An 11,624-nucleotide genomic window follows, 5' to 3' on the forward strand; every position below is an offset into this window, starting at 1 on the left:
ATCAGTTACCAAGGAGCACAACTCTCAGCATCCACTCATCTGTCACTCTATTTCCTTCCCATTTATTGCCCTTCTATCAATTTTCTTTCCTCTCCTTGTTTTTCTTTGCGCTTAATTTCTTCTCAGAGGTCCATCTCATATCCTTCCTGGTGTCATATACTGTATTTATGATGGGGCATTTATGGGCTGAGCATATCTGACTACTCGCGTTTACTCATGCGGCTGTAATTGTCTTATTGCCCTCTGCTATATGAAGATGAGTTACATCAACAGGCTGCCTCTCCCTGGAAACCACAGGAGCTGCGCGAATGTGTATGTTTGTTTATCTAAATGACTCACATCTGTTTTAGCAGCAGACAAGCCAACATCTGTTCCTCTCCATAACGCATCTGCCCTGAGTCTACGGTTCAGCATATCACTGCAGATCTCTGCTTCATTCATCTACATTAACTGTGTTTCCTTTCTCCTGTTTTATTCTTAATTGTGTGTGTGCACACAGGTTCATTTTTCATCCACAAGGTTGGAAAAGCTTGGGTAAATTATTCCCTCATAAAGGTTTTACGATCTGAAGTATTAAACCATAAATTCACACCTTCTTCATTGCTTCAGTATCCTTCCCTTTCCTCTGCACTCTTCTCTTGCTTGGTAATAATAGTTTCAGTCACTTTTCCTGCATTGGTTAGACTTGATCTAATCCAGACATGAACATGTCTCCACACATAATAGCTCTCTTTTTCTTTTTTTGTCTTACCGTGCTGTGTGGTGTCTTTCTCTGGCTCCTCCAGGGTTGTTTGAGTTATTTTCCTTTCCTTTGATTCTTTTTTTAGTTTAAGTGATACTCCACCGTTCTTCAGTGCTCTCCAGTGCAACTGTTTTCATATCTCTCTCTTGGCTGCTCTAGGTGTACAAGCAGCAGGCATCAGTGAGTGTATGCGCTCTGGGTCGGCGTCTGTGCGAGCAGGAGGAGGACTTAGCGGGGAAAGCAGCGAATTATCAACGAGAGATCCGGCACCTGCAGAGCCAACTCAGAGACAGACAGGAACAACTGCACGGAGCTCTGCAGCAGAAGAGGTGATCCTCTCCCTCTCTCACACACACACACACACACACACACACTCTCTCTCTCCCCCTCTTGCTTTGTGTGAATAGAGGGATGCAGCAGAAGAGGTGAGAGCAGTAGTGGAGCAGCTGTCACAGAGGCACAGACCAATAACAGATAGTGGAGAAAGAGAGAGAGAGAGAGAGAGGAGGGGCAGTAGACTAGCTGGCACAGCTGCAGACTCATCTGTCTAAATGTTCCATGTACTCTCATAATTACATTCACTTTTCTTTCATTTGCTACTTTCTCTGTCTTATGGCCCTGTGTACCTGTTCATTCTTGCAGCTTACTTTTAGTTTGGGGTTTCTGAATAAGACAATCATTCAGTTTCTGACTGAAATCCTAACAAAAATTATAAATTCAGAAACTTGAAATATTTGCTGTACTCTCTCATGCCTAAAATTTTTTGATATTTTTAACAATATTATTGGTAACATTTTACAGTAAGGTTAAATTAATTACTTGACCTATACCTTTACATTATATATTTTTAAATACATAAGTACATTTTTAAGATTGTGTAATTTGTAGTTTTTAAGTTGTGTAATTTAACATAGTTAAAGGTGTAGTTCACCCAAAAATGAAGTCTGTCATTAATTACTCACCCTCATGTCTTTCCAAACCCATAAGAGCTTTCTGACCCTGCATAGACAGCAGCACAACTATCACGTTCAAGGCCCAGAAAGGTAGTAAGGACATCTTTAAAATAGTCCATGTGACATCAGTGGTTCAATCGTAATTTTATGAAGCTACGAGAATACTTTTTGTGCACAAAGAAATAAAAAAATAACGACTAGTAACTTCCAGTCAGTCTCTGCCGCCATTCACAAGACTACCACGACTCTTGAATGTGCATTCCTTTGCTCGTAAACAAGCCACAGCGCATCCGGGTTCTACATCAGAACGCCGGCTCCTGCATCAGCAGCACCACACACATGCATCGTGTTACTCTTGTGAACTTGTTGAATAAATTATTATTTTTGTATAAATTATTATTTTTGAATAAAACATTATTTTTGTTTTCTTTGAGCACAAAAAGTATTCTCGTAGCTTCATAAAATTACGGCTGAACCACTGATGTCACATGGACTATTTTAACAATGTTCTTAAAGGGATAGTTCACTCAAAAGTGAAAATTCTGTCTTTAATTACTCACCCCTTTGTTCATCTTCGGAACACAAATTAAGATATTTGATTCAACCGTAATTTTACAAGAATAATTTTTGTGCGAAAAAAAACAATATTCAACCATTTTTCTCCTCCGCGTCACCCTAGCGCCATTTTGGAGAATACCACGATGCATATATGTGCTTTGATATGCACGTAAACAATGCATGCACATGGTGCTGCTGACGTACCACACGCTTGCGCTGCTGCTTGTTTAAGTTCAGAGGAAAGCACGCATATGCATCGTGATACTCCAAAATGGCACTAGGGCTGAAGCGGAGAAGAATTGTTGAATAAAGTCATTATTTTTATAATTTTTTTGCGCACAAAAAGTATGTTGAACCACTTATGACACATGGTTGAACCACTGATGTCACATGGAATGTTTTGTTGATGTTCTTGGTACGTTTCTGGACCTTGAACGTAGTAGGAACCTTGCTGTCTATGCAGGGTCAGAAAGCTCTCGGATTTAATTAAAAATATCTTATTTTATGTACCGAAGACGAACAAAAGGTCTTACGGGTTTGGAATTACACGAGGGTGAGTAATTATTGACATAATTTTTATTTTTGAGTGAACTATCCCTTTAATGTATTATGCACAAACATACATTATCCTAGATTTATTATTCATTATTTTTTATCAAATCATGTTTCTCAAATGTTTTTATTGGGTTTTATGGTTTTATATTTGGAGGAGCAGAGCTTTTTCTTTTGCTTTCTAAATAGCACAAAAGTGTTTCTGTATTTGAGTGCAGATGCCACGGGCAGCCTTGGAGCAGAAGAGGAAAAACTAGTTAAAGGGGTCATATGACGTTGCTAAAAAAGAACATTATTTTGTGTATTTGGTGTAATGAAATGTGTTTATGCGGTTTAAGGTAAAAAAAAAACACATTCTTTTCCACATACTGTACATTATTGTTTCTCCTCTATGCCCCGGAAAAACACACAGCTTCTCCACGACATGGTGGCAACAATACTACAACGAGAATCAAAGTTACGCCTTCTTTCTTTCCGTGAAAATTTAGGCAGTGTTATGCAAATCTTCCCACACAGTGATGTGTGGGGGCATGTTTAAACGAGGCGTTTTAGGAGGGCGTGGACGAGTCTTAACTTTTATAAAGAATATCTCTTTGGGTTTGAGACTTTAGTCTTTGCAACTTTAGGGATCTTATCTATTCACGAACAGCTTGTAACACTCCAAAGAGAAAGGAAAACTTGAAATTGCATCATATGACCCCTTTAAAAGGAAAGACGGGTTTTACAATTCCTTACACGGTCTTGAGAAACGTCCTTTCCACTTTTTTAAATTATAACAACTTCCTCAAGGCTGACGAGAGCCAATAGCCTTTTCAAGGTTGTTATGGCAATGTGTATGGCAGAGTAGAGCTGGTGTGCTTATTGTGTTAAAAGTCATATGTCACACAAGTTGTGTGCACGTGTGTGTGTGTGTAAAACACTAATAACAAAGAATGTATTGTATGTTAATATTGTATGTGTAACACGTAACTGCATACAGCACTCACAGTACTAGACAAGACAGAGACAAGTCAGACAGTCAAGGCAGGATAGAGTGTCCACTGTCCAGCTAAGGACAGACAAACACTGATGGACTCAGATCTGCTCTGCTGTCTGAACTGCTCACTTCATCCTCATAAACTATGACACACACTATTCTTGTTCAGAATTTGAGCCATGTCCAACTCAGCTCCACTTCTTGCAGTATACTCGCTCACCCAGTAAACGCTTACAGTCTCTCACTCTCGCAACACTACATCAAAGCTCATTTTGAAGTCAGTTCCCTACCCAAGCCTGAGTGTGAGGTTTTTAAATGTCAGCTTTGATAAGTCAGTTAAATGCTTCTCCTTCAGAAGAGTTTGTTTTTATGTGGTGTGTGTGTGTGTGTGTGTTTGAGATTACTTGTGAAGTATATGAAAGGAACATAAAAGATATTGAGAAATTCAAGAAATGTTTGTCCGTACAGTAGAAATCAAGAGTAACTAAAATGGTTTGGTAACATTCTACAAAATATCTTTTGTGTTTTACAGAAGAAAGTAAGTCATACAGGTTTGAAAAGACATGAGGGTGAGGAAAGGATGAGAGGATTTTAAATGTCCCTTAAACTCTCTAAGAGTGGGGCACTGCCGGATATAATGAGGTAAACCATTCCACAGCCAGTGACTCAGAACGTAACATTCTCTTTGGTTTCTTCACCTAGATCAGATCAGCTATATATGATGGAGCTGTACCATGTAAGGCTTTAAAAATAAATAATAATATCTTAAAATCAGTCCTATAAGAAACCGACAGCCAGTGTAGTTCTCTTAATACAGGAGTGATATGCTTATTTTTCAGAGTACCTGTCAAAAGTCTTGCGGCCGTATTTTGCACCAGCTGTAGTCTGCCCAAACATTTATATTGAACACCATAGTACAGTGAGTTACAGTAGTCTAATCTTGAGAAAATAAAAGCATGGATAACCTTTTCCAGGTCCTTCCGAGATAAAAAAAAAAGGCTTCATTTTAGAGATTAATTTCAATTGAAAAAAACTAAATTTGACAACTTCATTTATTTATCAAATTTCAGTGCACTATCACAAACTATACTTAAGTTTTTTACTTGATGTGTCCGAAAAGGGGATAGTATACCCAACTCAATTTTGGATGTATCAACAGACTCAGAAGGGCCGAATAAAATCAATTTGGTTTTTGATTCATTTAAACATAGCAAATTATCAGACATCCATACCTTAATCTCACCAAGACATTCCACTAACCTTTCTACAGCGATAGTGGCAGTTGGCTTCAGAGGTAGATACAACTGGTTGTTGTCTGCGTAACAGTGAAATGACACACCATATTTACTCAAGATCTGACCTAACGGGAGCATATACAGTGAAAAAAAGACTGGTGCTAAAATAGAACCTTGTGGAATACCACAAGATACAGGCGCTGAGGTCGACATACCTTCACCCATCTGAACAGAGAAACTTCTGCCTTGAAAATAAGACTTAATCCAGTTCAAGGCATTACCTCGAATACCTACACAAGTTTCTAGCCGTGAGATCAAAATCTGATGGTTGATTGTATCAAACGCCGCTGTAAGATCTAAAAGCAAAAGTAGAGTTACATCACCAGAGTCAGTTGCCATAAAAATGTTGTTAAAAACTCTCAATAATGCAGATTCTGTACTATGATGTTTTTTAAATCCCGACTGAAAGACTTCACCGATAGCATTATAAGTAAGGAAGGACTCAAGTTGATTAAAATCAGTTTTCTCCAAAATCTTTGCTAAAAAAATAAGCTTTGAAATTGGTCTATAATTGCACAACACACTCTTATCCAGGCTTGATTTCTTCAATTAAGGCTGCACTATGGCATGTTTACAATAAGTTGGAACAATTCCAGAAAGTAAACTCTTATTAATTATTGATAATACAAATGGACCAATCAACTCAATAACTTGCTTTAGTAGCTTTGTTGGAACAATATCTCCTAATTTAACTTTGTACTGTACAGAAGCAAAATGAACAGATGAGACTGTAAAATTTAGAGTATACTGCAAATTATACTGATTCTTTTGCTATTGTACATTAGCAAGGCCATGCGATGTTAATAGATTAACTCTTAATTGTGCTGTAATATTTCCATATCCATAGATATCTTGTGAGTTCAGTGCCATGATACAGTCACAGATGTTTCAGATACACATAGGAATTAATAATGTAACATTAATACTTAAATGTTGTAATAATGATTTTTGATTAAATATTAGAGTTTACTTATAAATATTATTTATTATTATATTATTATTTACAATAATAAAGCTATAATTAATATAGGTACTCTCTGTGCCATCCACCATACAGTCTGCAACTTGTCAAATATAATTGAATTGATATAATGTGTTCAGAAAGAAAAATTGGACCTACTTTATATAAAGCGTCTTTAACTATAAATTATTTTTACAATGAGAATTACAATTACTTATTTTACTGAGAAATACATGTATGTAATTGCATCTACAATTAGTTTCTGTTGTTACATCTACAGCCTATAGCCACCCTTAAACCTACCCATACCCACCTCAATAACACCAAAGGTATTTTGTAATACAACATGAACACAATATGTGCATTGTAACCTAACAATTATTTATTTGTTTGGACAAAAATACATAGCACCAATAGCTTTGTGGGCAGTGCGCCGACATATAGCGCAGTTGCGCTTTGGGCGTCCCGAGTTTGTGTCCCGGCTCACAGACCTTTCCCGATCCCATCCCCTTCATGTCAGGCTCTGGGCCAGGTTTTGTGTGTGTCTTGGCTCCCTATGTGCTCCATCATCTAGTTTCTCTGTCTCGTGTTTTGAATTCATTGTTCCCAGGTGTTTCCTATGTTAATTGTCATTAGTTCCAGGTGTCCCTTGTCTTCCCCTCATCAGTTCCTCTGTATTTAAAGTGTGTTCTAGTGCTTGTCCTTTGTCAGTCGTTAAACGTCATTCTGTCATCCTGATGTGTCGAGTCCTGTGATCCCCAGCCTTTGTTTAATAAACCCTTTTGAGTTACTTTACTCCGTGCCTCCTTGCTCCTTCGTTCCTCGTGTGTGTGCACCGTGACACTTCACATAGTAGTTAGTCATCTAATAGAAAGTGGGCCCAAAAAACATTATTTTTAAGTTTTTAATGAATGACATTTTACGGTGTTATTATTGTACATTGTTGTGTTGTATGCTGCCTGAGAGGAGTAACTGCTCTGTAGACTAGAGCAAAAAATGCTTGTTCATCACTGGCTGTTTAACTTAATTTTTTTTAGGTCATGATTTAAACCCACTTCCCTAAAGTAAGTTTAACAGAAACAAACTATGAGTAAACTAACAAAACTTAGATCATGCCTCATCTCGCCTAAGGTACCATCTGAGCCAAGACTCACATTGGTGCTTTCTCAACAACCATAGAGTAGATCATGTGGTTACAAACCTAGGACCTTAACCGCTAGATAATGGAAGAAACCAAGCATGAAGTCAAGATTTCTTATCTCTGACATTAGCCATTCACCAGTAAATTACAGCTTGGTTGATGTGACGTAGATGACTTGTATGGCGTCATCCAAAGTGGCTTTTACACACAGTGACACAGCAGAATGTACCACAACCTCATTACGCAAATGACTACTGCTTCCATAAACCTGCTTCCCAGTGCAGCATTCACAAAGTACTCTCCCATCTCTCTGTGTGTCTCTCATTTCTTTTTTAATCTCTTGTAGAAGACTTTGATGCTAAAACCAGCCGGGTCAATACTGGTCTCTCTCATCTTTCATCTCCTGACGTTCACCACTCAAGACGTGTCATTTCTTTCCTTCACACCCACTCGCACCCGTCTCTCTGGTCCTCTTCCTCTCTCTTTTGGCAACTGGGTCATGAGAATGAGAGCGAAAGCAAGCACTAGCAATCGATTAGATGGTGAGAGAAGGGCCTGTAGTAAGGCATTATCTGAATAATTATTATTTTCTGCCTTCATGTATTTTAAAAGGACGATATTAGCGCATTAAAAAGCCATTAACCTATAAACTTGTTTTTCTGCAAATATTTTTTCCTGTCTAGATTATTTATATGCACAGATCAGAATCTATGCAACCATCATAGTTTTTCACGTACTTTGATGATGCTTTCAGCTCTCTCAGCTTCATTTTTATCACAGAAATGCACAAAAGTCTACTAAATCCATGTGGGCTTACGCATTCAGATGTGATATTAGTGTGTCAGACATGTCTCCTCTTCTGATCTGTCAGACTGTGGGTTTATTTGTCCCTCACTTCTGTCCTCTCTCCTACTGTCTGTTCCCCTGAATGACACTATTGATCAGCTGACCCACCCACTGACAGCAATCTCTCTCTCTCTCTCTCTCTGTTTCTCTCTCTCTGTTATAAATCTCTAAGGTGACAGGGGCAGGCTATCTGTGTGCATAGATAAGGCCTTATTTGGCTTTTGCTGAGACTGCACAGTAAGTGATGAATAGAGAGGAGGAAGGAGAGAGGAAAAGGGCACCTACAAGGAGAAATAAAAGAGTCCCGAGGTGAGAATCTCATTAGGCATTCAAGACTGCCTGAAAACCAGATGAAAATGCACATAGCCATATTTTCCTGACTATTTGTCAGGATGTAAAAAGAGCAGCCTCAGGCAACACATCAATGACAAAATGATGTATAATATTCAGTATTGGGACAAATCTGCTGTCTCAAGCTGTTGTGACTGAAATATGATTTTTTTTTTTTTAAATAAACATTTTTAAGTTTGATTCAGAAATGTAGATTTAAGCTTGAAGGTTCAGAAATTAGACGGTGGTGAGAGTAAAGCTATTGGCTGTTTGATTAGGCTGTCAGTTCTTTTGTGTAATGAGTATGAGTAATAGGGGTGGGCAGATCCTAATATCCATAGTATCGATTCCAACGGTATTGGTATCGGATCGATACTAGCCTGATGAGATCGATACTCTAGGTTAAGTTTCTCTCCTCTACTCTTAATACATTGTTTAATATATTCAACAAAGAGTAGACATCTGTGGGCGTATATGCATTATGCCACTTTAGATGTTTTCATTATAATGGTTTTCTATGGGAGTAAAATGCTTAATGTAATTTAGCATGTTTGCGTATATATTCTGGGCTCAGCTACTTGCCTGTACATATTATATTTTATTTTTAAAAACTGTATACCGAATTTGGCCTTTTTATAACACTGTCTTCCTCCATTACGCCATATCAAATGTTTTTTTATAATGGTTATCAATGAGAGGAAATTAAATGCAGCGTGTTGCATTCATATTCTGGGTTCATCTGCTTACCTTTACAGTACATACATAGTATATATTTTTATAAACTGTATACCGAATTTGGCCTTTTCATATCACTGTCTTCATCCAATAAGCCACTTACGGTAAACTTTTCTTTATAAGGGTTTTCTATGGGAGGAAAATCCATAATGTGAAAACTTTAAGCATTGCTTTCATATTTGGGGCTCATCTGCATACTTGTATATCTAGTTTGCAACATTAATAAGGTGTATACTGAGTTTTGTCTTTTAATATTAGTCTTAAGGTATTAAGCCACGTTAATTTTTTTCTTTATAACTCTTTTCTATGGGAGGAAATTGCTTAATATGAAACTGCACATCGTTTTCATATTCTGGGCTCCTTTTAGAAAGGCAAATAAAGTCCATGTAGCTTTAAGGTGAATGTAATATTTTAGTCATATCAACATTAGTTATTATTGTTAATTTTCAAAGTGTAATTGGTGATTTAAATGTATGTTTTTAAAAGGAAAAAGTATCGTATCGGTATCAGTTTTGGCAATACTGGCCCTGTATTTACTTGGTATCGGATCGATACCAAAATTTGCAGTATCGCCCACCCCTAATGAGTAATGAGAGAAGAGAGGGATGTGCTGTTTAGATTTAGAAGATGTTGTTATTATTATTGTTGTTATTTATAATTCCTGTCTCAACAATAGCATCTTTTTTATATATTCAGAATTCACTACTGTATTTTAAAGTTTAAAGTATTTTATTCTCACCAAGGCTGCATTCATTTGATTACAGTAATATTGTTACAATTTATAATAACTATTTTCAATTTTAATATACTTTCAAATGTATTTTATTTGTCTGATGACAAAACTGATTTTTTTAGCAGCCTTTACTTCAGTCTTCAGTGTCTCACGATTATTCAGAAATCATTCTGATATGCTGATTTAGTGCTCAAGAAACATTTCTTATTATTATTAATGGTAAAAGTATGTGTGCTGCTTAATACTTTTGTTTGGAAACTGTGATTCTTCGATAAATAGAAAGTTAAAAAAAAAAAAACTTTTTTAATTGTTAAAATATTTATTGCATTTTTATTTATTCATTCTTATTTATTTTTTCAAATATATACACATAAATATAGATATGTTTCTGAGGTGCGTGGTGTCTAAACCATGGGAGATGAGTTTGACTTAGTCTGTTTGACACTGCTTGAGTCTCTCAGAGATGACGTTTATTGATGCAGGCAGAGGACAAGATGGCAGATTAAAAACATATCTTAAAGCGGTAGTTCACCCAAAAATGAAAATTCTGTCATCATCAAGTTGTTCCAAACCTTTATATATAGAGCACAAAAGAAGATATTTTGAAGAATGTTGGTAACTAAACCTTTGACAGAAGCCATTTACTACCATACTATGGAAAAAATACAGAAGAAAGAAACTCATACAGATTCGGAACGACTTGAGGGTGAGTAAATGATGACAGTATTTTCATTTTTGGGTCTATCCCTGTGATAGCACAGACCCGAAACCTGCAGTGTAAAGGACACTTGCAGAGATGACTCACCACTTTCCACACAGTGGGAGATAAAGAGAGATAGACAGTGGTCATAAACCGTGTGTGTGTATGTGGAAGCAAGGATGTGCATCAACAGATGGTCTGGCTAATTGATCTATGATTACGACATCCGCTCGGTCATCTCATTTCTATCGTTCTCTCTCACTCTGTTTAAGTTTGTGCCTTAGCACATTTCCAGTTAATACCTGTTATTATTGCACAGCTGAGCCCTCAAAAGCCTAGTGTGCGAATCCACCGGTATTGACTGGAGGGTACAAAATGACTGAAGGTCACAAAAATGTGTGTGCTCATGTGTGTTCTGAATGCTTGTGTGTGTGAAACAGGCATTCTCCCTTTTTATAGAGTGCGATGATATGAGAGCTCATGTTTGAATCAGGAAAGCCTACCCATACTGCATTAAAACAAGCCCCTCTCTCTCTATCTTTGTGTTTCTCAGAGAGGTAGAAGGTGAGTTGGAGGTGGTTTGGGAGGCAGCGACCAGAGAGAGTCAGCGCTTGAGAGAGGTGGTGTTAGGGAGTCCAGCCACCGTGGCTCCAGCCCTACGCAGCACTTCCGGCCAGACTCCTGCCAGGATCCCTCGTGTAGAGTATCATTTGTCCTGCTCACTGCCCCCTCCCTTCACCTCCAGACAGTGCTGTCTGCCACAGCCTTTACAGCGCAGTCACATGTTTGACTCCGACTCCGACCAGCACCAGAATCTTCTGATGAAAGTGACAAGAGTGGACGGGACTCCTGATATATTTCCATATCCTCCTTAACAAGTGTTTTGAGTTAATAAATTAATTTACCTGAATGCTTAATGTTTTTATGTAAAAAAAAAAAAAAAGCTGTTCTTTCTCTTAACTAATGACAAATGTGCTTTGATGCTTTTTCAGCATATACAGGTGCATCTCAATAAATTAGAATGTCGTGGAAAAGTTCATTTATTTTAGTAATTCAACTCAAATTGTGAAACTCGTGTATTAAATAAATTCAGTGCACACAG

The 11,624-nt window shown here is 37.5% G+C and overlaps 1 long non-coding RNA gene across 1 annotated transcript; it reads left to right on the plus strand.

Annotated features, from left to right (window-relative positions):
* Positions 1–757: 757 nt before the first annotated feature.
* LOC107573884 (uncharacterized) lies at positions 758–11,376 on the plus strand. The gene is made up of 3 exons (XR_001607585.1): positions 758–1,071; positions 8,197–8,333; positions 11,076–11,376. It is a non-coding gene; the product is annotated as an uncharacterized lncRNA (long non-coding RNA).
* The last annotated feature ends 248 nt before the right edge of the window (positions 11,377–11,624 follow it).

This window comes from Sinocyclocheilus grahami, unplaced genomic scaffold, assembly GCF_001515645.1.
Source record: "Sinocyclocheilus grahami isolate Dianchi unplaced genomic scaffold, SAMN03320097.WGS_v1.1 scaffold2059.1, whole genome shotgun sequence".
NCBI classification, from domain to species: domain Eukaryota; kingdom Metazoa; phylum Chordata; class Actinopteri; order Cypriniformes; family Cyprinidae; genus Sinocyclocheilus; species Sinocyclocheilus grahami.